General features: G+C 38.2%; 1 long non-coding RNA gene across 1 annotated transcript; it reads right to left on the reverse strand.

The window, feature by feature from the left end:
• Positions 1–8671: 8671 nt before the first annotated feature.
• On the reverse strand, positions 8672–21079 carry LOC118498730. The gene is made up of 3 exons (XR_004901197.1): positions 20995–21079; positions 18646–18649; positions 8672–8682 (listed from the first exon to the last, which is right to left on the reverse strand). It is a non-coding gene; the product is annotated as an uncharacterized LOC118498730 (long non-coding RNA).
• Positions 21080–22749: the final 1670 nt, after the last annotated feature.

Genomic DNA, 22749 nt, shown 5'->3' on the forward strand with positions numbered 1-22749 from the left:
ACCCAAGGTCAGAGAACTAGTGGAAGACTAAAACTCTGTGTCTAAACCTAGTATTTTCCTCATATCAGTGATCTCCACCTCTGGAGAATGGACACCTACTGGACCACCTCAAGGTGAATGAATCCCCTGGGAAACATGTCAAAATGCTGCTTCCAGGCCTTGTGTCCAGAGATTCTGATTCATACATCTTGGATAAGGCCTTGTAAGTTGTACTGGGAAAAAACCCCAAAACTTTAAAGCACACTCTCTATCTACTTAAGCCAGTGCTTTTTATTAGAAAAACATGTTATCATACTATGACTTTGATTCTAAGATAACATTGTTAAGAAATATCATCAATTTAATAATAGTTTTAAGGCCAAAAAAGAACAAATATCACATTGAATATACACATTAAATGTATATATTTTATGCATTTCAGATTTCACAAAGATTAAAATATTCATCTCCATTTTAAGCTTGTAGAAATCAGAACATGAGATCTTTGGGGACTATACAACTTTACATGTATGAAGTAGTTATATTGATTGTAACTGGTTATTTATTAAATTATGTAGTTGTGACTTCTCTCATTGGTAGACAGCCAGCCCTATGATGTCACTTTCAGTATTTAATTAGCACTTAGATTAATTGTCCATCATCATCATCAGCCAGATGAGTATATCACCACAACAGTCATAAACTGGGGTTTCTCAACTGCTAGTGACATTAGGGACCAGACAATTCATTGTTGTAGGGGGCTGCTCTGTGCATTTTAGGAGATGTAGCAGCATCTCTGGCCTCCATCCCTACCTGTCACTACTACCACCCACCCAATTAGTGACAAAAATATTTCCAAGGAGAATGACTCTGGATGGTAAAAATCACCCTTTATTGAGAATCAGTTATAGTTGGCTGAATAGTAACTCCTCAAAAGATAACTTCACTAGTTAGTGCCTATAAATGTGACCTTCTTTGGGAAAAGGGCCTTTACAGATGTAGGAGTAGTGGAGGATCTCAAGCTGAGATGATCCTGGGTTTATGTGGACCCTCTCAGCCCATGACCAGTGTCCTTATGGAGGAGAGGCAGAGGAGATTTGAGAGCAACAGAGACTCAGACAGATATTGACGATGGGAGCAGAAGTCGGTATGTACATGCAGCCAGAAGCCAAGGAACACCTTCGGCAGCCGGCGGCAGTAAGAGGCAAGGAAGCATTCTCCTTCTAAGTCTTTGGAGAAAGGGTGGCTCAGCCAATTACTTGATATTACTTGACTTCTGACCTCCAGAACTGTTGGAAAATACATTTCTGGTCTTAAGCCATGAAATTTCTGTTATTTTTTGTGGCTGCCCTAGGAAATTAATGACACCAGTCTAAAAGAAAGAGGGGCTTTAGTTCTATTACATGCATGTTTATTTATAGTAATTGTTATTTAATTACAGATGATACAAATGTGATTTGCATTAGCAGCAAAAGATATTCATGGAAGGAAACTGATGTATTTGAACTGATCAAATCAGAGCTGTCCAGTCAAACTTTGCAAAAGTTGGGTATGTACTTAAACTTTAGGAAAAAATGGAAATAGGTACTTATACATTGTATACACTCTCTCTTTTTCCCCATCCATTATTTTTCTCTTCTTTGCTTCTCTCTGCACAATGGCATGCACTACATCACAGGACCAAAGCCAGTCATACCTCCCAAGGGTCCTACTGACAATGAGAGTCTGACTTCTCTGCCCTGAATCCAGTTTGTAAATTCTGCACTGGTCAGATGCTCACTGCTAGAGCAATCAGCCATGGCAGGGGCAGGGCCTGGGCCTAAATGTGTAGGAACTTTGTATTCCTTAACACAACCATATGGATGGGATTAGAAGGCCAATAGTTTCCAGGATAAAGAAAAAATTCTGGGCATCTGAACTCACAAACATCTACTATGATATATAAATCAACATGATTACTGTAAAAGCATAATTTTCCTATTAATACATTTTTTGGAAAGCACAATGCCAAACAACTTAATGTTTTATCCTACTCTGAACTTAGTCATTTGACTAGATATTTAGATAGCCACAGTGATAGCAATATATATATGAAAACAGAAAGAGAATTACCCAGTGACTTTTAGTTTCATAGGATCCCAATAAATGAAAGAATAATTGAGTCTCTAACAAATTCCTGAGTGTGGAAATGCCACAGGAGAAGTCCTTATGGGTAAATGCCCTGGGTTGGGGCCCAAACAAAGCCTGAAATAAATCATTCAGATGTCCTCAAATGAGAACTATTTCCAACTTGATTTTGATGATCCAGTATACTGTCATCTTATTTTGAATGAGATATTGTATAAAATAAGGTAAGGCAAAATTTTAAATTCTCCTCTGCTTAGCTCTTTCTCACTAACCCATCACATCCAGTACTTAAAAGCCCTGAATTTCAGGCCTCATCCGTTTTGGTGCCTCAGGTCCTTTCCCAGTCTGTGCTGACAGTGCAGGTCTTTTGTGTGGGTGCCCTATTGGATTACAGAGATTACTGAATACATTTCCTAGGATCCCCCATCTAGGGACCTAAAATGCACCACCCTAAATGAGTGGTGGGCCTAAATACATGGAATATAGCCCCTCATGTAGACAGCAGAACTGAGGCTATAATTGATAACATCTTACTATCACTTTCTGCCACATGAAATATTTTTCTTGTGACTGAAGAATAGCTTTCCCAAATCACGGAAGTCAGCAGATACTCAGAAAAACAGGGACCAAAGAGCGATGTTTTGAATACATGTTCTTAAAATGTTTTCACAATAGACTCCTCCATTGCATAGAGCCCTTTGCTCAATATTCAGTTATTACAGTGATGGGCTGAAAGACATACTCCTGTATGGGAGTGGTGGACTCTGTGATGCCTGGGCAGGGTACTACTCCCTTTGGAACTCAGGGACTCATTCTGCAGTTGCTATGAGAGCTGGCTCCTGACTGCTCATAGTTGAGTCCCTCTCTAAGATTGCCCTTTAAAGGGAACGCCCTCACCCCAGGTTATATCATCTCCTGGCAGCAACCTGCAACCAAGATTCATCCTGGGTGTGAGGAATGAAGACACAGGCACCTTGCTTCTGTGAGGAATGAAGATACAGGCACCTTGCTCCACAGCTCTAGAACTGTGCAGGGGGGTAGACTAGGGCCCCAGTAGCACGGGCGTCACAGGGCAGCCTCTCCCCCTGCCCTGTCCTGTTGCTCACTCACCCACCCAGGTGTTGTTCCCACTGCAGTCCCCAGTTAAGCATTGATGTACATGTCTGCCTCTGAATCCATGAGGATCCCAACTAGGACGGAGGGTCATACTGGAAATATTGAACCAAGATGCAGTGGATCTGAGACAATTGCAAAAATTGTTCTGGCAAGAGCATATGTTCACAAGGAATTCTACACTAATCTTCTGGCTACTTCCTAGCAACCAAGCAGGTGAATACCTGATTTTCTGCACATCTCTGGCTCTCTAAAAAGGAAATAAACTGAAAGGAAGAGGGAAAGAGAGAGAAGGAAGAAAGGAGAAAAGAGGGAGGGCAACAAAGAAGGAAAAAGTGAGCTGAATAAACCCTGAGTCTGCTTGGAAGTTGTACACTTTTGAGAGAGTTCTTTTAAAGTAATTGCAATAGTTATTTTTAGAGTACAGTTACCATTCTTTGGATACCTATCATAGTCTGCTTCTGTGCATGTGCTGTTTCTAAACTTCAACACAATACTGCAAGGAAGATAATATTATCAAAGAGTGATTAACTCAAGGGTACAGAGCTAGGAAAAGACAAAACAGGAATTTAAAACAATCTTTGCCCCTAACTTCTGTTGGCCTTTTTCAAAGTGAGGTGCCGCCTCTGTTCACAGGGAGGAACACAGACTCACATCAGGAGCAAAGTTTTTGTCTTGAAAGATAGTTGCTCTATTACTCAGCACTCTTCCCCCAGCAAGGGACAGAGACTCAGTTCAAACTAACTTAAACATAGAAGATAATTTATTATGAATGAGGATACTGAGATGTTTCTTGGAACCTAAGAAAAGACTATTACTTGATCTCAGAGAAAAAAATTCAGCCAAGGGCAACAAAACTGTTAGGATTCGCTTTCTCTTTGCCACATGTGGAAAACATTACAACCAACATCTCTGGAACTTTACAGCTTTGAATAGAACGATTGGTCTATTTTCTTTGTCCCAAGGAAAAAGAAATCCCACCTCATTAGCCAGCCCTGAACCCATCACCCCTGACCTGGATTCAGAGTTACAATGTAATGTGTTTGTCTTTACTATACCCTGTGGATAGAAGCAGCAAAGAGAGGGTGACATTCCAGAAAGAGGACGGAGGGGCAGAAATTCTAATAAACATCACCATGTAGATTCATCATATATACTCATAGCTGATGAGCTAGATAAATTCCATTACTGTGCAGCTTTCTTATGTTCTTTAGGTACCTCCGAAATATATCAGCATACAATTTGGCAATTGAGTGAAAGACAGCAGGCAGGCTTAGCTGGGAAAGCAGCTCAAAAATGGTACTCTTATCATTACAGACATTTTTTTTGCAAGATCCAAAAGAAAAAGGGTTAAAGGACTGAGCAGGAACTAAAGTCTGGTTCATCTTGGAAGCTAAAAATGTCCTCACCAAGGCAGAAAATTAATTTCTTCCTGATCACGATGACTGGAGGAGACCGAATAGAAAGAGTAGGTGATGAAAAAGCTTAAGATACATTTTTCTGATGGTATTGTGCATAAAATCTTAAGAGAAATTAAGCAGAAAATCTGTGCTTCCTGTGGAAGTGAGTTAATAATCAGATATATACTTTATTAACATATGCTTCAAAACATTTCCCATCCACACTGTTCAAAGAGGGGCTCCCCAATAAGCCAGGGTTTCTCTCCAGGCCCTACTTGCAGACCCACCTTCAAAGTACACAAAAGGACAAAAGGGCCTTTCATTCTGCCCTCCCTAGAAGGACTTGGAGTTGAAAATGGCTATTTGTTCCCTCTGAGACATATATGTCAGATAATATGCATGGACATGCATAATTGACTGCCTGCATTATGTATGAATTAGACCCCACTCTTGCTAGGCAACAGCTGGAGAGATTTTTCTCCTCCAGATGCCCAGCTGCAGTGTGGCCCCTCCCCCTCCTCAACACACGCCTGTGCCCCCCACACACACACCCCACACGTGGGCACTGGGGACAATTGCTCTAGTTTACCAGAACCTAAGGACCACTATAACCAGTGCAGTGTGTTTTGTTTGAGTTGCTTTTCTTTTATTAAAATTTGTTGGGTTTTTTTTTCTGTATTTCATTGCTGCCATTTTACTAATGGAACAAAGACTCTGGCCAAACAAGCATCCTAGTAATCACCTCAATTCATTCTCACAACCAAAAGCTTCTAAAAGCACCGTTGTTTTAAGCTGTTGGTTGGATGGTCTCCCCGGGGCAATACTTGCCCCTTTTAAAGATGTTTTGAGTCAAGAGAAACCAGGATAAAGGCACCATTGGGTAGTTTTACTTTGTTTGTGGCTGTTTCTTTGTTTCATGATCCATTATCACCAAGTTCCTGATCTCTTTTACCGAAAACAAAGCATTACAGCAAAAAAAAAAAATCAAAAAAGAGTTATAAATATGACACGACTTTTGCAGGCCTAAGTTGAAGCATCATCTAAATGGCATTGCTTTTATGATGAAAGCTACAAAACCTAGATAATTATCTGGCCATTTGCAAACTATCTTAATAAAACAAACATTAAAACATTCAGGGATTCAAGGATCCCAGTAACTGCCTGAATTTTGCAACTCTCTGGATGTTTGCCATCCTACAAAATCAAAATAGTTTGTATGTCAAAGAAAGAAACATTATATGTTAGAAATGTTATGGGGAGTGATGTAAGTTTGTTTCACTCTATTTAACAGAGGGAATGTGTTCGTGGACCCATAAACAACCTCATCTATGGGCTGAAAATATCCTGCCCAAATTGACCCCTGGCTGCCTTGGCTCCCCAGGAAAGCCTCCTAAAAATAAGCTCCTCTTGAAATGTTTCCCAAAGAGAAGTGTCTTTATACAGTGGCCTCCTGAAGATTCAGAGGAAAACGTAATAATCTTTGATAAACTCAGCTGCCTAGTTGAGAAAGCTATATGAAGAGTCTAATGACTTTTTTCTCGCTGAAATGTCCTCTCTAGCGAAGGTCAATCATCCATCCACTTTTTCCATCAGACAGCTCAAAACAATGAGGACATACAGGTAATCTCCACGGACGTCTTACCAAATTTCTGAGGTTAAAGCATTTATGCAGTGAGGTCTTTCAGTGCCATTAACCGTGAAAATGTCCAATATCAAAATCATTCTAAATTTCAAAACCAATTTGAGTTTTAATCCTAGTATACAGAGTATTCGCCCTTGATAATGATGCATCCAGCCATCAGTTCGCCTTAAATTGGTCAAATTGATGAGGTCAGTGACATTAAATAAAGGACCACAATGTACTGTCACCATTGTTTGTGTGACTGCTTTTTGCTTTTCTCATTATTCCCTCAGTACAGAACTTTGAGACAGTGGTTTGGTCCGGAGTATATTGGAAAATCTGGGGGCTTTTGGCTCTTACTGCTCACCTCCTCTGTTCCTTCCAACAGTGGTGTCGGGGTGGGTGAGAGAGGAGGATGCGGGAGAGAGAAATGAGGAAAGAAGGGTATCTGGCATAAGGTGGAGCACGAAATGGCTTTCTTCAATATGGCCTTGAGCCAGACCATCCTCAGAGCTAAAAAGAAAACAAACAAACAAACAAAGAAAACAAAAACATGAGTTTCATTTTCTAGCTTCACTAACTTTTAACCATTTTCTCTCTGAGCCTGATTCTTAGAACAGAGGTAATACTCTTTTCCTTTTTGAATGTTAAATAGGATGTTGAAAAATGGAGTGCCTGGCTTGGTGCTTGGCACAGAGTAAGTGCTTAATGAATCTAAGTTACTCTCTGCTACTGTTCCATTCTTGCTGCCCCTGTCCTGAACCCCAGCCTATTTGTCTAGGGCCCTACACCTGCTCTTGGGTCTGCACCATATTCTTGCACTTCTAGCTCCTAAAGAAGTATTACTTGAGATGGATCAATTCCACAGAGCCATGATGCCATTTTAAGAATCAACCTGACAGATACTGTTGATTGCCTCCCAATAGCCACATCCTCCTTCTTTCTTCCCAGTCGAACTCCAATTTTGTTCAGATATCAGATAGGGCTGTGTTCAAGAAAGACAGTTGTCTCCAGAGTTCCAGGGAATTGACTCAACTGGACTATGGTGAATCTGTTCCCTTTTGCTGGTGCCTGGTTGACGAGTAGTTGTGGAACCCACTCCTGAACAAGGAGACGTAAGAAGAAATCAGTTAAGTGGTATCTGGGAACATCTTTTTCCAGAATAAAAAGAGAAAAGTGAGGGAAACAGGGACACCACTTCCCTTCCCCTTACCTGATCTTCTTCTCTACTCTTAGACTTTGCCACGTGAGGATTTCATGTCTGCACCTGGCCAACACAATGTGTTGCCCCCACTGTGAGGGTGCTTCCCAGAGGAAAACAAATAAGCAGACCCACACACTTGACATGGCTGAGTTATGAAATGAAGCAACCTGCAATCACCTAACTCAAGAATTCCTATATTGTGAGATATTAAATCTCATTTCACTATGTTTTCTCTTTCTTGAAGCTGTAAGTAGCATCACTGATGCACATCCCATGTCCTGTGCATTTTCTGTGATGTTTATTGACCAACATGTCCTCTGCAGATTTGATAATGGTGTAGCACTCCCAGCGTTGTCTAAACTCAGCTATATTTCCTTAATTCCACCAAGATGGGGTGAGGGAAGGAACAAAACCTGATTGTAGTCCTTGTCCATTTCCATGGTGTGAATACCTACACCATGGCTGACTTAAAGCTACCAACATGCTACCGACTGGCTCACATACTCCCTGAAAATTTAACAATCAACTCTCATGAGCCAGTGTAAATCAGCACGAGCAAGCTCTGATCCAATCATCGAAGTAATCCTTACATAAGCAATACCTATTTTACCTTATGTATCGATGCCCCAGAACTTTTCTGTCATGTAGTTCAAATAATATAATGTATCCCATTTACATTATGCTTTATTTTATAAGTCAGCTTTTTAACATATCACCTATTTTAACTCTTGCAACAACTGAAATGGTTATTATATGACAATATTAGAAATAAGGATACTAAAACTTAAAGAATAATTTGCCATACTTGAACCCAGATCTTTTCTCTCCAGAGTAAGGATTCTTTGGTACTGCACAAATTTTGCATGATAGATTCTCCCACTTCTACTCACCATTATAATGATTTCACTCCACGTTTTCTGATATTGAGTGATAAAGTCTTTGAATGCAAAGGAATAGAAGGCTACAATTCTGGTATACACTGTGTAAAGGTCTTTCTAGATAATCATCCAAAGGACCATTTAAATTCATTTTACTAGTCTACTTAGGGCCAGCCTCTTATCCATTCGCAAGCTCAAACAGCATTGTATTCTGAGCCCATTCTTTGAAGAAACCTGGTAATAAAGAGAGTTGTCTGTGGGAGGTCTTTTCCTTGTTGTTTCCAAATAATCACTAAGTAGACATATGGTAAACTGAATTCTTACTAATGTTTCTGAGACTGTTCAATTTTTTTAAGTAAACTAAAAAGAAACATCAGTTTGTAGGCATTTTCAAAATTCCTCCATTGAAATTAGGTTTTAATTACCCCAATGCTCATCATATGAACTAAAAATTGAGTATAAAAGAAGATGGATCTTTGCAAAAAGGCAGTCAAGTCAAACACGCCAGGTATAGAGGTTGGGGTTAAGTATGTTGCACCTGAATTAAATGGTTTCAATGGTGATCTGTCATTAAAAATGACAGTTTAGCATTGCTTTTTGAGTTTTTCTTTGCAAATCACAAACATGACTTATGGAAAACAATTTACTTCAGTGGCTGTGGTCTCCAACTGCCTGCCATTTGATTATAAATTTAGAACATACTTTGTGTGGCAGAGGATACAAGGACTATAGAACATCTTTCCTTGGTAACTGAGTAACAAAGCTAAGCATTACCTATTTACATTTACTTCTTCAGCATTTCAAAGCCTATAATATCTTGATAACATAAGTCTCAGGTAATACTATTCCCTGTGTGCCCCAGAGGAAAAGATCAGATTACCCCGCAAACTTAGACAGTTGAGAGACTTTAGTAATTTTCCCTTTCTCTCTCTCTACTCCCTTCTGTCTCTCTCCCCCACTCTCTCTCTCTCATAGACAGTAAAGACAGTATAAATTGCTCTTAAGAAAAGTTATAATGTGATGAAATTAGATTATTCTTCAATAACAAATATTCAAACATCTTAGAGATGTTATTCTAGTGTACACAATAGTAGACTCTTCTTTTGTGTTTTTGGAGAAAGGCGAAGGGCTTCTAAGAAAGTCATAAATTCCAGCCTTTAATGGGCTTTGAAAAAAAACAGACTTGAGGGTAAGTTGATTCCATTAGAAAACAAAATAATATTCTTATTTTTCTATTATCATAGAAGAATCTGCTGCTTGGGGAGAAATACTGAGATGAAGGTTTCTTTTCTGCACATCAGCACCATTCTGAGATCTCTTGGAAAACTCTTTCTGCAGAAAAAAAAAAAAGAAAAGAAAATCGAGTGTACTGGTCCAGGTCGAGGACAGATTCTGTCCTGTGTAACCAGATATACTGACTCCTGCCTGCCTAATCTTTAAGTGGAAAGTTGACACTTGGCTCTCTGACACAAGTTCTGACCTGACAAAGAAATAGAGTCTTCTTCAATAAGGTCAGAATGCTCAGGAAATCTCAGCTACGTATTTACTGGAGTTGATCTTCAGAGTCAAAGGGCCTGTTTCTACAGCATGTTCCCTCAACCTTTCCTTCATTCTGGAAAATAAAAAAATAAACACATAAACAATGAAAATCTATGAAATTTTTCCCCATTATGAACATCTTTCTGATTTTTTTCTTATTTGTAGGGAACAATATGAATCATAAATCATAATCTTTAAACCCTGGCTGGTGTGGCTCAGTGGGTTGAGTGCCAGTCTGCAAACCGAAGTGTCGCCAGTTCAATTCCCAGTTAGGGCACAAGCCTGGGGTGTGGGCCAGGTCCCCAGTTGGGGGTGCTCAAGAGGCAGCCACATATTGATGTTTCTCTCCCTCTTTCTCCCTCTCTTCCTCTCTCTAAAAATAAATGAATGAAATCTTAAAAAAATAAACGCATATCTTTTAAAAATATAATCTCAACCTAACCAGAATTAACTGTTTTCAATTATGATTTCTAATGCATCTATTTTGGCTTTAGAAAACAAAATAAATTAATGGCAGATACCAGTAAAAAATGTAGCATTCCTTCAGGATCCTAGTTTCCATAAACTCTTCCTGATAAAAGAACTAAACACATATCCACATCACTAAGGTGAAGGGGACCTATCAGTAAAAATCCTTGCTAAGGGCATTTCTTTAATACAGTTGGAATTGTAAGGGGGAGAGGATTTTCTCCTCAAGCTCTGGCCTCATGTACCTTGGAGCTGCTGAATTCTGCACATCCCTGGGATTCACAGAAGGTTATAGAACAAGATAATGCACTCTGATGACATATTTACTGCAAGGACAGCCCAGACACAGCTGCAGCTAGAAAACAGAAATGTGTGCAGAGTCTAACCTTGAAATACTTAAGGCTATTACTTCAAAGAAGCATTCTTGTGTACCTGAGAAATTAAACCAATCGATTTTTCTTTCATTTTCATTGTTGTTGGTGGTTTAATGTAATTTCACTCAAGAAGATAAAAACTAATACCTGACTTTATTATTTGCTTATGTAAAATTGGAGCCCAGAAAAAAAATGGGTCTAGTGATAGGGATTGTATGTTGTTAACTGATTTGTAAAGAATTATAAGAAGGAAAGCTCTCAGTGCAAAAAAAAGGAAGTTGGAGTTTCCTCTTCTTTTAGGATTAAACTGAAATATTGAATGGTTTTAAAAATAGTAGCACACTGAATTTTTCAAGCGACTTCCCCAGACATTTTTGTCTCCTAGTTCCTCAGTAATTATGCTGGGGGTACAGTGGAGAGAGCCCTCGTGGAGTCCATAAACTTCTAAGGGAAAGAGACATTAAAAAAAGGAGTAGCTTTGGCCAATGTTACTTATCTTGTTGAAACATCACTCCATAAACCAAAAGGTCACAGGTTAATTTCCTTGTCAGGGCACACACCTGAGTTGTAAGTTCAATTCCTAGTCAGGGTGCATAAGAGAGGCAACTGATCGTTATTTCTCTCTCAGACTGATGTTTCTCTCCCTATCTCTTTCTCCTTCCCTTCCCCTCTCTCTTAAAAAAAAGTAGAAGGACACAGATAATAATAGTTTTAAACCTTGACAAAGCTGGGGACAAAGTACTCTAAGCACACACTTGACTCACATTTATGTGTCTGTTTTCTCTGTCAGTCTATGGGACTCTTGACTGAAGCAATGAGTCATTTAAAATAGTTCTTTAAAACTTCTACTATTTTTTAATTATTCTTTTCCAAGAGGCCTACACCATGTATGGCACATGGTAGACAATAGCCTTTGTTAGTTATGGTTGTTGAGTAAAATTACAGTTGCCAGAATTACTCACGTCATCTTACAAAATCACAGGGGCTAAATTTGGCAGGTATTGATGTTCTCACTTTACTGATAGGAAAACAGAGGGAAAATCAAATGGTTTTCTCAAACTCTCTCAGCTAATAAGAGAGCCCAGGCCTTTGAACTCTGAATCCAGTGTCTTTTTGTTTGTTTATTTGTTTGTTTTTTGCCAAACAGTGCTGCCTCCAGAGAAAAATAGATAATGTAAAAGAGAGAAATAATACTCATGGGGATATCAAACTGACTATATGTGGTTTTTTTTTGCCTGTCAGTAAGTGGGGGTGGGGACTTCAGAGTTGTGCATAAATTAAAATGAATCCATTTCATCCTCAAATGAAAATGATACAGAATAAAAGCCAAAACCTTTTTTAAAAGATTTTTTGGCTCTCTAGCAGCCTATATTTAAGCAAATGAACTTATTTTTAAAGAACTCTCTATTCAAACTTTTGAAATGGAAGATTTGCCCTTTAATGGGAAGTCTTCATTCTATCATGGAAATAAAATACAACTTCACAGGCTTGGTTATTTGTTCTCAATTTTAGCAGAATTTTCCCCTACACTACTATATTTAGCATATTTAAAAAAGACAGACTCAGCAATATATGTCAGGCCAGACAGACAGAAAACATCCATGGGAGGTGTTTTAATCTGCTTGGGCTTGCCATGGCAAAGTGCCATAGTCGAGTTGGCTTAAACAACAGAAATTTATTTCTCACAGTTCTGGAAACTGGGAAGTCCAAGATCAAGGTGTGGCTGGTGAGAGTTTTCTTCCTGGTTTGCAAACAGCTTCCTGCTTTCTGTGTCCTCACTGGCAGAGAGTAAGCTGTCTCTTTTTCTTTCTCTTCTTATAAAGCCACTAATCCCATCACAAGGGCTTTACCCTCCTGACGTACTCCACTTCCAGTTACCTTCCAAAGGCTGCATTTTCAAATGTTATCACATGGGGTAGGGGGCAGGGTAGCTCTTCAACACGTGGATTTGGGGAGCACACAAATATTCATTTCATAACAGGAAGTATAAAAATGATTCCATGAGATTTGGCAAACACACACACACACACACACACACATGAACTGAAGCTACACTTTGTACCCTTGCCAAGAGGAGTATGCGTGAAGTCATGCCCAGTCTTGAGCCACTAAATTGGAATAATAGAAATTCGAACATTTCACAACAGAAGAACAAATGAAGCTAAACAGAAAGGGCTCATGTACCTGACATTATTGGTGAAGAAAGCAGAGCTCTTTAGATCTAAATAAGTCATTAGGAAGGTCAAACATTGATAACCAGGCCAAAAGAGACTTTTGAATTTGACTTGGGCATCTTGAAATTAGAAGGGCAGAAACATCCTTGTTTTAAAAGGGTATAATATTCATTAACTTCATTTATTTAAATTTTAAATTTATTCTATTGGCAATGGCTTCAGATTTATTACCAAAGTGGAAGAAGATGAGTACATTTTAAATTTTGCTATATTCTACCCAATCAGCATAAAACAAAACAAAGATGTAATATACTGCTGTAATATTTTGGTCTTTGTGAAAATGGGGTTTATGAGTAAAATAACCACCAGATAATGAAAAACTTGATTAATTGTGGTATCAAGGATAAAAACCTGCACATGATGTATATTTATTTTGATTCATGTCTTGCCTACTTTCAAATAGTATTTATGGTGGTAAAAAAGAAATCACTACATTTGTCAATCCACATTAAACTGCAAGGCCCAGATAATCCCAACTACAATGGCTTGAGCAGAAAAGGGACTTTAAGCCTGTTTGGTTAGAGTCCTGAGGTAGAGCCCACATCTCACACAACTAGATCCAAAGAGGTCAACAGGCTTGGTCTCCCTATCTTCAAATTCAGATCTCCTTTTCTTTGTGTTGCCTCTACTGTCAGGCATTCTCTGTTGTGGAGCAAGATGGCAGCCAGAAGCTTGAGTTTTTCACCCCATCTTCTTGGCCACTCTAGTGGAAAATTAACAGCCCTTTCACAGTCATGCTAATGAAAGCATTTGAACGTGCTTTGATAGGACTGACTTGTTTCATGTCAAGGGCTCACTCTTGATCCAATTACTGTGGCCAGAGCAACAGAGCATATGGATTGGCTGGGCCTAGGTCATATTTCTACCCTTGGCTCTAAAAGACTAGGATTGATACCCTCTAAATTACACGGACTTAGAATGGAAAAGAAAGTAACCAAGAAGTATTGAGGTTCTATTACCACCAAGAGGGGAAACATCCTTCAGGTAGTTCACACTACCTGAAGTGTTCTACAGAAATCACAGTACAATACAGATGTCTACCAAAATCACAGTACAATGAAATTGAATCACTGAAAAATATTGAAAAATAAAAGTCATGCATAAAGATGATTGCCTTAGAGAGCTGGGAGGGGGAAGAAAAAAGGGGACACATGTCATAGAAACCTGAACTGAGAAAAGTGAGGATGATCAAGTATAAAACTGCACTCTGAGTTTCCTAGATGCCGAGGCAAAGAGAGGTACTCAATGGATAACGTAACTCTCCTAATCTAAGGAAAGGAAGAGCCCACCTTTTAGGTGGTACAGATACTACCCTGGCTGTGAATTCTCAGAATAATGTTTGTCTCCAAAGCCTTTAAACAAGAAATACTGAGCAACATAATGAGGTACTATATTTTCAAAAACAAGTTTTCAAATACAAGTGTTTCAAATCTTGCTCAATAAAAGCCAAGGACATAACATTACACTGCAGCTCTGTAAAGTCAATTATTCAAAAGGCTATAGTGACACAGTCCAAGTATGTAACCTAATGAAGGACTCAAAGATAGAAAACCTGCAATGAAATACTAACCCTGCCACTTATTAGCTGAGCCACCTTATCTAGATCCCTTTTATTTTTTAAGCTTTTATTTTTTAACTGTAAAATATGGGCAATAATATCTATATTTACTGACTCTATGAGATAATTAAATTAAGTGACTTATAAAAAGAATTCTCACTCAATGTATAAGATATACAAAGTATTTTCACCCTTTAATATATGATATATAAAGTATTTTTATCAAATACTTTAGGATCCCAGACAAAGGATAAAGTCCTTACGTAAGATGTAATTAATGTAATGATGTGCCATTAAATAGTAAAAGCTATACTAAGTTTTCATTGCAGCTCTAAAAAAACACCCGTTTTACTCCTCCCTTTTTATTACTTTGCTCTTAAATTTTCCAGATTTCAAATAAGTGAGGCATCATCAAGAAAAGAAACAGTTGTTTTTATTTGTGAGGTATTTTAAGACAATAATTAAACTTAATACAGTTTTGTAGACATTATTAATACCAATACAGTCATTACTACCACCGTTACTTCTACCAATTGCTAAAATTTATTGAATGTTTACTATTGGCTAGACATGAAATGAAATACTTTTGCATACTTAAAAACACAACCCCTAGACTAGAAGTGAGGAGAAGGGTGGTTTTCATAATGCCCCTCAAGAACAATATAACATTGGACTGATCACTTCTCTCTGACTCCGAATTTCTCTAAGCATAGACTTCTATGACTACATGTCTTGAAGCTTTCCTCCCAGACTGCAGTGCTCTATGACTACTTTGTCAGGGTTAACTTAATGGTGACAAGGTAGCTTCTCACATTTGGGGTGTATTACACACATTTTTACCCTGGTCATGAATTGACACTTTTCTCATAAGTTCTTCCTGGTAGTTTATCAAAAGCTGCACCATTTCCCCCTCCAGTGAACATGATGGGGTATACTTCCACAAGGTTGAAGAGCTTGTCTTCTACAAACTGGAATTTTGTGGAATTTGTTTCTTTTAGGAGAATAATAAGGACCCAATAAACTTGTTACTGTCTTAAATTAGTGGGAGGTCACTGTGTTTCCAAGAAAAACATTCTTTACACTTTTTATTTATTTTTTAACTTAAAAAACTTTTATCAAAGTATAATTGACATAACATTATGTCTTAATCAAATTCCTAGCAGTTCAGCAGCTTTCATCAGTGAAGAGCATAGTTAACACACCAATGTGGTACCCAGCACTGGTTTTCAGCTTTGACTACACACTGTAGTCACTGGGCTGCTTTAAAAAATCAGGGTCTGAATCTCACCACTAAAGATGCTGATGCAGTGGGTCCAAGGGCAGCCTGGAAATGAGGTTTTTCTCCCCCCTAATGCTTCCCCAGATGATTCTAATGTATAGTCAAGATTGAGATTTACTGGCCCATCTGGTGTTATCGGTGAGTCAGGGCATCGCATACTTGAAAGATGAGACGTTCCAATCAGGATCAGGTGGTGGGTGCATTGTTGGAAAAAATCAGCAGAATTGGGCAGTTGGGCCCCAACCAACCCTTACAACACATGTGAAAACAGCCGTGTAGAAAACGGCTGGTGGTAAGAAGGATTTTTTACTTATGTATGTTATTTGGGGGACTTGTCAACTGAAGAAAAATAGAAATGTTGTGTCATATTCAATGGAAAAAACCTGTGTGAGTCTTTTTTTCTTTTCCCTGTTTTTTTTTTTTTTTTTTTAATGGTCAGAATCCTGAGGCGGCACCTGAAGAAGGTGATCTGTATTTGCCACATACTCCTTTCCTTCCCCCCACCCACTTTGGGTGGCACCAAATTTCCTTTTCTAATTTGGGGGTCTTTTGGACATGGTTTAGACTACCATCGTCTCCTGCAGGGTTTATTTTAATGGACAGAACCAACTGACACACGAAATCTTTACCAAAAAGAGAAAGCAAGTTTAAGTAATTCTTTGGGGATGTCTTTGTTTTCTTAAATAAAATCCAGCACACAGCCTGTCCTGACGCGCTGGGGGAATTGCGCCCATGATGATTCTTTGTTTGCTTTTCAAACATGCTTTTCTTGATTCTTGCAAATTTTTCTGTCCAAAGCTAAATGGATTCTGCACAGCAAAGATAAACTGCAACCCAGAAACTAAAAAGAAAATGTTTACTACGTGGTGGAGGGGCATATTTATAGAACTCCTGATTGGGCGGCCAGACCCAGGGGAGCGCGCCTCAGCCTCCGGTGTATACAATGGCCCTTTTTAGTTCTGTGAAAAGAGAGGTTTTCATCTCCACCATGACGCTTGTCGGGTCTGGTCTGCAGATGGCTGATATTTGTGCTTTCTTTCGTATCTCTTGTTACTTCTTAGATGAAATTTTGAGGTTAAATGTGTAAATAATATGGAAGGAAGTAAATGCTTGAGGTTAATGTTTGCAGGAAAAACCAGGGAGGGGACTTTTTGCTAAAGGTTTTTTTGAAAAGCTACTCCACTTCCTACAGATTGATATAGTAACCCGAGATAAGGGGTTTTCACCATGTTGTTTTTTAAAATTTTTGTAATGATCACAAAAATGTATCTGATAATGTGAAGCAGAGAGAAATATTCGGTGTCACGTAATTTTTTTTGTTTGCCTTTCTATTTTATAATACTGTAAGAGAAAAACTAAGATGTTTGAAAAACAAAAGGCATAGAAAACTAAATTTCTTTCATGGTAACATTCAGAGGCCTACAACAAAGGAATAAGAAAGGCTTCTAATTATCATGTATTTACTGACTATCTGAAGATTTTATAAATTTTTATTTTCTTGTACTGACTTTCCTATTAGTAATGGTCCTTACAACTTACTACTTTGTTTTCTCATGTCTTGCCCTTTACCACTATTAAATAGTCTGCGAGAGGTAGGGGATATGAAGAGAATTTAGAAATGTAGTAATTAATTTTCTCATAATAAAATTATCTGAATTCTAAATGTGGATTTTATTAAACTATAAGATCTGTATAAGCAAGTTGGGCTGTAAATAATAAAAAACAATTTTGGCTAGTTTAAGCAAAAATTAAGATTCATTGCAGGGATATTAGGGTTATTTCATAGTATGTAAGTCCTTAGGGATGTTAGTGTATTAGGCTGCTTGTAAAGTGGCTGTCAGCGATTCCTGATTCCCGGTGTGTGTACGATGTACAATCCCCTCCCCGTGAGTGTGAAGTGGATCTAGTGACTAACAAATTGAGTACAGCAAATATGATGGAATATCACTTCTGAGATTAAGTCATAAAAGACTGTGGCTTCTGTCTTACTCTTTCTTTTTCCATTCTGGGGCAGGTAGATGCCATGTTGTAGGTTGCCATGTGAAGAAGCTTAAATGGCAAGGGATAGGGAAGCCTCTGGTGAACAGCTGAAGAGGAATCGAGGATGTTAATCTAACACTCTGCAAGGAACTGAATCCTGCTGACAATCATGTGAGGGCTTGGAGGAGGACCCTTTCCTAGTCAATATTTTAGATGAAACCACAGCCTTGCTCAGCACCTTGACTGTAATCATGAGAGACTCGGAGACCACAGATTCTTCCAGTTAAGACATTTCTAGATTCCTGGCCCACAGAAATTGTGGGATAATAAATCCTGTTGTTTTAAGTCATTTTCATTTAGTTTTTAGTTAATTTGTTACACAAAAATCAACAACTAATATAGTTGGCCATAGGCTGGAGGAGCACTGGAGGGAATAAATAAAAGTTTTTTTTTTTCTACTCCTCGAATCTCTTTTTCTCTGGGTGTCTGTCTCATTCATCACTCTCATTACCAAGCCACTTTGCCTGCTCATCAGTAGCAAATACAACAATAGCTCTCATATTTACCCACTTTCAGTTTTTGTCATACAAAGGGAAACTACCATCTTTCTAGGTACACTCCTAAAAAGTCTGACAACAAGAATCGGATTGGCTGATCTTGGATCAGAGGCCTGCCTCTGAACCAATCTTCTATATCCAGGAGGGACATATGCAAAGAAAATGCCATGATTGACCCCACTGGATCAGTACACTAACACAGCAGTGTTTGTGGTAATCATGGAAATTGGACAAGATAGTTAGACATGCATTTTATTTCAATAATTTGTTCAATTAGGCTTACCACTTATCTAATTTGCACTACTACTATATATATATGTAACATTTGAATTACTAAACTAATATATACCATCACTCTAAAAAGTAAATATAGAAAAATTTAAGATTTCTAAAAAAAATTTCCACATAGAAAATCCATCCAATGAGACTTGAGATTTGTGCAAAGCATGTGCCTAAAGTGGAAAGTAACATAGGAACTGACATTTTTGATTATTCAGGAAGGATATGGTTTGACATTGAAGTCCATCTGAAGCTTCTCACCCCTGTCATATCACAAGCCCCTTCGGCCTCCACTTTGTGCCTATTGTTCTATATGTGTGGAAAAACTGATCCAGTTCCAGCCAAGGGGAAAAACAACAACAAAAGGCTAAGATCAGTTCTACCAAGATGATGAGCATTTATCGTGCTACCATACTCATTAGCAACAGTTATATAATTGTGACAAATGAAAGGTTCCTTCAGAACTGCCTATACATGTGAAAGCAGAATATTGACCAATGATCAAACAAAGCAGAAAAAATAGACTGGCTTAGCTGCTGTCTCACTTGGATCCAAACAGAGCAAATGGTAGAAAATTGTTATCTTCTGACCATCAGACTTGTTTTGTATATCAAACATAGTTTTGTAAAAATTAGCTCTGAAGTCACAGAAAATGAGAATATTTCACTGCTGTTTGGTGTGCTAGAAGTAGAAGTGAGAAAGTGAAAGAAAATATACTGTTGGAAACAGCCAAGGTAATATAACCATGTATTCAGATGCTGATAGGCAGTGAGGAGTCGCCTTTGGAATCAGGCAGGGATGGTGGAGTGATGAGCACACCACATCCATGTCCAATATAGCAAATTTCTCAGGTATTTGGGCTTTAGAATCACACCACTTGGTTTCAGATTCTGCCTTTGCCAAATGCTGGGGACTTTGGTCACAGTTTATAATCTGTGCCTCAGTTTCTTTAGTTTTGAAATACCCAAAACTTTGAGTATCTACACTTACAGTCTTGTAAAGGTGAGATAATTTATATGAAGAGTCTTGCACAGTAGCTAAAACATAATAAACATTCCAATGTTAGCTGTTATTATTACGTATATGTTGACACAAGTTTGTTAAACTCTGTCACCCTCAGTGTCCCCATTTGTCAAATAAGGAAGTGATTTCAGCCATGACACATATCAAGTCATGTGTATGACCCAACATACAGCATTACACATGCAATCGAATATCTTTTTTCTTATCTCTTTGAGAATGATGAGGGGAAATGAGATGGTAGCCCTACAATCATCTAGGATCGAGCTGCTGTCAAAATGTTGGTATGTTAGTTTTCAAGGGCTACCGTAACAAATTGCCACAAACTAGATTGCCTAAAACCACAGAAATGTATTCTTTCTCAGTTTGGGAGACCAGAAGTCTAAAGTCAAGGTGTCAGCATGGCCATGTTCCCTCTAAAGACCCTAAGAAACAACATTTCTTGATTCTTCCCACTTCTGTTGGTTCCCAGTGTTCCTTACTCTATGGCAACATAACTAATCTGTTTCTGCATTCATATGGCCATCTTCCTCGTGTAGGTCTGTCTCTGATTTCTCTTTTCTTTCTCTTATGAAGACACCAGTCATTGGATTTAGGGGTTACTCTAAATTCAGGGTGATATCATTTGGTGACCCAAAACTAGTTAGATCTATAAAGACCACATTTTCAAATAAAGTCACATCTGAGGTTCTGGGTGGGCATAAATTTTGGAGGGACACAAGTTAACCTGCTGAAGTGGTGGTATTTTCAAATGCCTTCAACTTCTGACATTTACCTTATTTTTACTTCAACTCATTCATTCAACCCATATTTTGGAAGTAGCTACTGTGTGTCAGATCCTGGGACACAAAGGTGGTTTCTTTAAAGAGTTCACAATATTTTGAAAAAGATACACACTAAACAGGTTCCCTGGAACTATGGTACGGAAAGAGAAAAATGGTGTTTTATCCACAAATGGTTGAAGAAAGCTCCCAGAAGGAAGTAAAACCTGCAGTTGTCACAGTTCTTTACTCATCTATTCAAAGTACATGCACCAAGTAAAAGTATAGGGGGCACAGAGGAAATGGCCAAATAGACCATTCTGGCCCTCTGAATTACATAGAACTAGGTGACTTTCTTGGGTGCCCAACCAACTTTCTTCAAATAGGATTGCATCCAGTATTCCAGGCAAATGAATATCAATGTATAACACATTAGAACCCTGGTTTATAACATTTAATTTAAAATAGAGCATTTGGACAGGATCCAGATGACAGAGAAGTAAGTGGTAGAAGCTACACTAACATACTCACAGGACCAATCTGGAATTACAACTACATTGTAGAGAAATCATCCTGAATAACCAACTGAACACTAGCTGTAGAGATGCATTATAACCAAGGACAGGAAAAAACAAGCTGGAGTAGCAGCACTTATATCCGACAAAACAGACCTTAAAGAAAGGCTGTAGTGAGAGACAAAGAAGGACACTACATGAAAGGAACAATCCAACAAGAGGATATAACCCCAGTAAATATTTACACACCCAACATAGAAGCACCTAAATATGTAAAGCAAATCCTGATGGACATAAAGAGAGAGAGTGACAGAAATACAGTCTTGTCAGGGATTTTAACACACCATCGACTTCAATAAGGGACCAAACATAAGCATCCCTATGTTCATTGTAGCATTATTTAAAATAGCCGAGATATGGAAGTAGCCCAAGTATCCATCAGTAGATGAGTGGATTAAACAACTCTGGCACATTTACACAATGGAATACTGCTATGCCATAAAAAAGAAGAAAATTTTACTCTTTGTAAAAGAATGGATGGGTCTGGAGAAGATTATGCTAAGTGAGAAAAGCCAGTCAGAGAAAGACAAATACCACATGATTTCACACATATGTGGAATCTAATGAAAAAAATGAACAGACAAGGAAAATGGGGACAGACTGATAGATGGAGAGCAAGATGACAGCTATTGTTGGGAAGAGGTTGGGGGTAGAGGGATTGAGAAAAAAGGAAAAAGGACTCATGGTCATGGACAACAGTGTGGTGATTGTGGGGAGAAGGGTGTATAAAGGGACTCAAAGGTAATGTAAAAATTACAATAAAGATTAAGTAAAATACAAAAAGTAAAATAAAACAGAGCATTCATCTTGAGTCTTCTGTCTATGAGAAAAACATGTTTATTCAAAAATGGGAAAAGTGTAATAAAAAATGTACATAGTTCTGATTATTAATTTACTAGACAAAATGTCACTGATTTCCAAGTTGTTTAATCGATTTTAGATTGCCATGATATATGGTAATATTTAATCTCTCTTATGGCTATGTTTCTTTTAAGGGAATTTTTAAAAACAAATCTAATTTCATAAATATAATGGTTTAAAATACTCCCTTGAAGCTAAGTGGTAACTGAAACCTTGATGTTAACTTGTCATTGCACCTCGTTTTGTGAGAATAACTTCAGAGGTGCAAGAACACTTATTTTCAGCACTTGGAATGTGTCAAATGTGTTATCTCTACACTCTGCGAAGCTCGTCTCCACTTCCCCCACCCCACCTAGACTCTTGGTAAGTGTAGGTGTTATGTTTTCTGTCACAGAGACTTTGTCCTCAGACAGACAGTCACATGTACAAGGTGTGTCACAGGGCTTCCATTATATTTTCATGACAACTACTGCTGCTGGCAGGTGCTGGCTTAAGCCACGTCACCCTAGAATGAGGCTCTTAAGCTATATCAAAGATGCCTTTGCTTTCAGAAAGCCCTGGTAGCTATTGTACCCATTGTATTAAAGAATAATTATTACTCTGAGGTTGTTAAGGAGAAGGGACTGACCTTGTGAAATTGTGAAGTAGGTAAACTTTTTCATGATCCTTCTGCTTCCCTTCACTATACACTCTGAATAGGCCATTAGAACACAGATATTTTCAAAGTGGTTCAATAAGCACTGATATATTTAAAACTTAACATTTTATTGTTTTAAAAATTAGAAAATAGGAAGGAATCAATATGTCGGCCATAAAAATGCAACAATGATGTCTTATTGTTTCCAAGAGCAAGTAGAGGTTTTTACAACTATTTTTCAAAGCCCACTTTTATCTGTCCAACCTTCAGTCACAGCAATCTTCAAGATCACCTTAAAATATGAT

This window comes from Phyllostomus discolor, chromosome 2, assembly GCF_004126475.2.
Source record: "Phyllostomus discolor isolate MPI-MPIP mPhyDis1 chromosome 2, mPhyDis1.pri.v3, whole genome shotgun sequence".
NCBI classification, from domain to species: domain Eukaryota; kingdom Metazoa; phylum Chordata; class Mammalia; order Chiroptera; family Phyllostomidae; genus Phyllostomus; species Phyllostomus discolor.